Source organism: Cebus imitator, unplaced genomic scaffold (assembly GCF_001604975.1).
Source record: "Cebus imitator isolate Cc_AM_T3 unplaced genomic scaffold, Cebus_imitator-1.0 Scaffold98, whole genome shotgun sequence".
NCBI lineage: Eukaryota > Metazoa > Chordata > Mammalia > Primates > Cebidae > Cebus > Cebus imitator.
In genome coordinates, this window is record NW_016107413.1 from 2111588 (window position 1) to 2116979 (window position 5392).

At 39.0% G+C, this 5392-nt stretch overlaps 1 protein-coding gene and 1 long non-coding RNA gene across 3 annotated transcripts in view; one reads left to right on the top strand and one right to left on the bottom strand.

Annotated features, from left to right (window-relative positions):
• The window catches only part of LOC119472384, a 50191-nt gene that overhangs the window by 13927 nt on the left and 30872 nt on the right, over window positions 1–5392 (bottom strand). The gene's annotated exons all lie outside the window — the stretch shown is intronic.
• LRRD1 (leucine rich repeats and death domain containing 1) overlaps window positions 2822–5392 on the top strand; it is a 29855-nt gene continuing 27284 nt past the window's right edge. For both annotated transcript variants that reach the window (XM_037741309.1, XM_037741310.1), the window contains exon 1: window positions 2822–3462. The gene's annotated coding sequence lies outside the window, so the exon portion shown is untranslated. The remainder of the gene's footprint in view (window positions 3463–5392) is intronic.

Consider the following 5392-nt stretch of genomic DNA (forward strand, 5'->3'; position numbering starts at 1 on the left):
AAAGCAAAAGACAAGAACAGATCTTATCAAAAGAAAACACACAAGTAGCCAAACATGAAAAAAATGCTCAACATCAATAATCATCAGAGAAACACTAATTTAAAACATGAGATACTACCTCACACCAGTCGGAATGACTATTATTAAAAAGTCAAAAAAAAAAATAGATGCTGGCAAAGCTTTGGAGAAAAGGAAATGTTTATACACTGTGAGTGGGACTGTAAATTAGTTCAGCCACTATAGAAAGCAGCTTGGAGATTTCTCAAAGAACTTAGAGCTATCCTTTGATCATAAATCCCATTACTTGGTATATATCCAAAAGAAAATAAATTATTCTCCCCAAAAGGCACATACTCCTGTATGTGTATCACAGTACTATTCACAATAGCAAATAATGAAATCAACCTCGTGCCCATCAGCAGTGCATTTGATAAAGGAAATGTGGTACATATATACTATGGAATACTACACAGCCATAAAAAAATGAAACAATGTCCTTTGCAACAACATGCATGTAACTGGAGGCCATTATCCTAAGTGAATTAGTGCAAGAAGAGAAAACCAAAAACTGCATGCTTTTACTTATAAGTAGGAGCTAAACACTGGGTACTTATAAAAATGGCAACAATGGATGCTGGGGACTACTGGAGGTGGGAAGGAGGGATGGGGGTAAGGACTAAAATGCTATTGGGTACTATGCTCAGTACCTGGGTGATGCAATCAATCATACCCCAAACCTCAGCATCCTGCAATCTACACATGTCCCTGAATTGAAGATAAAATTTGAAATTATTTTTAAAATTAAAAAGGCCAAGGCAATTATTTTTAAAACATGTCTCCCCTAGAACATACCAAATGCTTTGCCACAGAATTATGTAATTATGCCATGAACTCAATTATTTGAGCAAATAAGGCAAGTATAATTTCAATCCAGTAACCAGCAAATCATTTGTTGACTTTTGGAATATGCTATGTTATGTTTCATAGCATGCCTTCCAAGTTATATTTTATATATATTGATATTTTTGTTTGTATTTACTGATTATATACCAGTAGAAAAGTGGAAGAGAAAGAACCTAAAATGATAAATCATCTGCAGATAGAGAAATGAGTAAATAATTTTCACCTAAATCAAATGTGTGCCAGTTTCCCTGTCTGGATTTTTTGCTTTCAATTAATACTAAATTTAGTTTTGTATACATAACCACTAGGAGGAAGGAAAGGCAATCTGTACCTTTATTTTAGCCAATTCACTAACAATTAACTATATTTATTTAAAAGCTGGATTTTATATTAAGCTCTGGTTTATTGTTATTTACTATTTAAAAATACATGAGTGTTCATACATCATATATTTTCTTCTGTTTAGCAGTTTGAAAGCAGAATTTTCCTGATTGCAGTAAAGTTAATGTTTTTCCCTTTCTTAGTCATTAACAGTCAAATGAATAGTCAAATACATCAAAGATACAGTAACAGAAAATTTCCAAGATGGATTAAATAAACACTATTATAGGAGTTACTATCACAAAATGTTTTGAAACTTACTTTTGAGTTATAAATAAAATTATGAAAGATAAAATCCCAACCTGCTTTCTCATGTGGAGTTTAAATCACAAGTCAGAAACTTAGGATTTAAGCTCTCTAAAGAACAGTAATGTAAAGGGGAAGAAAACTGTCTGTATTCCAAAAACAACAGGTTATATAAATTGCCAAATTAAGAGATTAAGGTTTTTTCACCTGTACCCTATGCTGAGTAAAGAAGGTAAGTATAGTAAGCAGCTGCTTTTAACGTCTTCTATTTAAACAAAACAACAAAATCCATAGAATTCTGGAATACCAGCAAATTTTATGTGTTTTTAGTTAGTCATCATATTAGATTAACAACTGATTAAACAAATGATAATTTGCAAATTCAGTCCACAGAATAGCATATTGAAAGGCTACACAGAATTATTACATAAAAGGGAGCATCACTGCCCTTCATGAATTCTAGAAAGTTCATTGTATTCATTATTCACCTATAAATTCAAAATTGGAATTTGATGGTGATTGCAACTGCAGCTGAGGTTCATAAACTAAAACAATTTACTGGCTGTGGAAAAGGGGGCTGGGAAAAGCTGTGGGCTAACCATCCTGTTACAAGAAGTGTCTCCTCATCAAGGTGGCAGCCACCAGAACGAGGTGCAGCCTGCTACCTTACAAATAGCAAGGGCCCATGCAAATAAAAAGTGAACCTTTGAGATGATTCTGGATAATAATGCATTGGAGATTTCCTGTTAAACTAGCACTCTTAAGAACATAATGACATTTTATTTCAATTACAGTATAAAACTCATATTGGTTTATTCAATTTTGTTATATTTTAGATGTTGATATTAATGATTCTTTTTAAGTTTTCTATTTTCCCCTTTCTAAAACCTCTAGAGCGGGTTCTTCAATTACATTCTCAGGTTATGCAAATACTACACGTTTCCTGACAAATACCGTATTTTGGTTATGTTAGGCTAGAAGTAAACTAGAGTCTTTCTGTAATTTTGACTTGTCCTGCAATGTTTGGATGATGGGACACATCACCCCAGGAACTTTCTCAAAGCACAACTACCTCTTATGGCCCTACGCTTACTCCCCAAAGGCAGATCCGCCTCCAAAACTTCAAATCCTCATGGTCTCAGGCATCCCTTTTAAACAAGGGCACAATCGTCACCACCTTGAGATGAGAGCGTGCTTAATTATTCCTGGCCTTCATCGGTCTTGGGGTGGGGAGCCTGGCTGTTCCTGAAGAATAGTTCGGGATAACCGAGACAAAAGACCGTCAGGAGACCTGCCTCAACCGTGACAAGCTGGGTCCTCCACGTCACCAAGTGCCGTTTTCACCGTGCCTCTATGGTCCGCTCTACATCTTGTTAGCGGACCCCGGTATCAGGCAGGAAAATAAAGCTCAGTGGGAGCACCTCGGAGCAAGACAATCCCACGAAGATGGACTCGGGTTGATTAACATGAGTGAACCTCTGAGGACTGGAGTCCAGGGTAGTAATTCTCCATCCGAGCTGCTGGTTAGATGCCCGGACCGACCCCTACACCAATTCAATCAGAACATTCGGAGCGGCTTGTAAAATCTCCCGGGGAGATTCCGGTACAAAAGCCAGACCCAGACGCGCGTTCTCCACCCGCCAGCCGCGGCCAGCGCGGGTCCTTCTTAGGGAATTGAGTGGAGGCCCTAGGCCTCCTCGAGTATCCCAGTGTGACCGATGGCCAGCTCACAAACGCGCAGGGGGTGCGGCCGAGCACGGGCGCAGTGGAGCAGAGGGCCCAACCGCTTTCGGCCTGGGTAAGAGGAGCCACGGCCTGGAGAGGTGTCAGTGCCCGGCTGCGGCCCTCGAGGTTCTCGCCCTTGCTGGACTCAACCGCGCGCGCCCCCTGCCGGTCCTGTAAAGCAGCCGCCGCCGCCGCGGGAAGCCATAGGTGAGGCGAAGGGTGTGTCTTACTTCAGCGGTCCTCTAAGCCACGCCCAGATTATCTCCCATTTTCCCACTTACCATGGCTTTGCATGCTGCCCCACGTTGCGTTAGCCTGTATTTAGTGGCTCTTTTTCTACATTAAGAAAACAATTTGTTGATGCTGCACGATATGAAAAAGTACTGTAGCTCCCTGAATGTGCGTATCTTTCAGATAGGTAACAAATTACATCGGGTCATTGTTCAACTTTATTAATATTTGTTCAAACAGAATTTGCATCTATTTTCACCTATCAAATGGACAATATTTGTATGTATGTCTGTATGTATTTGCAACGGAGTTTTTCTCTTGTTGCCCAGTCTGAAGTGCAGTAGAGTGATCTCGGCTCACTGGGTTCAAGTGATTCTCCTGCCTATGCCTCCTGAGTAGCTGTGATTACAGGCGTGCACCCCCATGCCTGGCTAATTTTTGTGTTTTTAGTAGAGAAGGGGTGTCACCCTGTTGACCAGGCTGGTCTTGAACTCCTGACCTCTGGTGATCTGCCTGCCTTGGACTCCCAAAGTGCTGTGATTACAGAAGTGAACCACTGCGCCTGGCCGTGTTTTTAAATGAGACTCTTAGTGCTTGTGAAAATAATGAGAGACTTTTTCATATATACTTTTAAAATGTGTATCAGCCTTAAAAGTGCTGATGTGGGAACAATTAAATAATTGATGGCAACCCTTTCAATGCAATATTTTACAGCCATGAAAATAGCTTTTCAAATAATATTTTATTTCAAATCACAGCATGTTAACTGTTATGTATATTCTGTGATGATGGAAATTTCACTGGCTATCTGTGTTGTTTAAAGAATAACATCCTTTCTTCCCTTCCCAAGTTCTGTATCATCAAATATAGTCTGGCAGATGTGGGTCAAAATATCACCTTGTTACTGATAAAATTGTTTAGAGAAAATAGTGTTGATCTGCAGCTAAGTAGACTGCAATAATTTGCTCCGGAATTTGGCATAGTCTGTCATCACACAGATGGACAACCTTGGCCTCCCCACACAGGTATACAGTCCCCTTATTCTATGGAAGACAGCTGACTAGAACATAAATCCTGCAAGGAGAAAGACTTGAAAGAGAGAGCCCAGGAGCAGCTGAGCTCATGTGTCATCTGCTGCCCCTCTTCTCCACAGAGGAGAAATTGTAGCAATAAAGCTCCAGGCCAGAGGCATTATGTGTAGAATTAACTCCACAAGAAACATGAAGCCAGGGAAGGCAATTACATCCCCACATGTCTCAAGAAGAAGAAGAAAATCTGAACAAACCACTAACCATTAAAGAGAGCACAAAATAAATTTTACTGAACCTTCAGGGAACACGTTATCCCAAAATATGTAAAATGCTTCAACAAATAGATAATTAGGGTAAGCTTCCCAGTTCATTCTATGATGGTAGTATAACCTTGACACCAAAACCAGACAAAGAGTACCAAAAAAAAAAAAAAAAAAAAAAAAAAAAAAACCCAGCAAAATTACTAATGAACATGGGCATAAAAAATCTTGACTAAATGTTGTATTTACTCAGTAATATAATATGACCAGATTTAGAAATTATATAACATATAATTGATAAGTAATGTCATATTATGTTACTATGTATTAATATTCATTACTATATATAAACTACATAGTAATTAGTAATGTATTACTTATTAACTTATTTGTATATCATTTGTATATTACTTATATAAGTAATATATTTATTATATATATATATTTTTTGAGACGGAGTTTCGCTCTTGTTACCCAGGCTGGAGCGCAATGGCGCGATCTCGGCTCACCGCAACCTTCGCCTCCTGGGTTCAGGCAATTCTCCTGCCTCAGCCTCCTGAGTAGCTGGGATTACAGGCACGCGCCACCATGCCCAGCTAATTTTTTGTAGTTTTA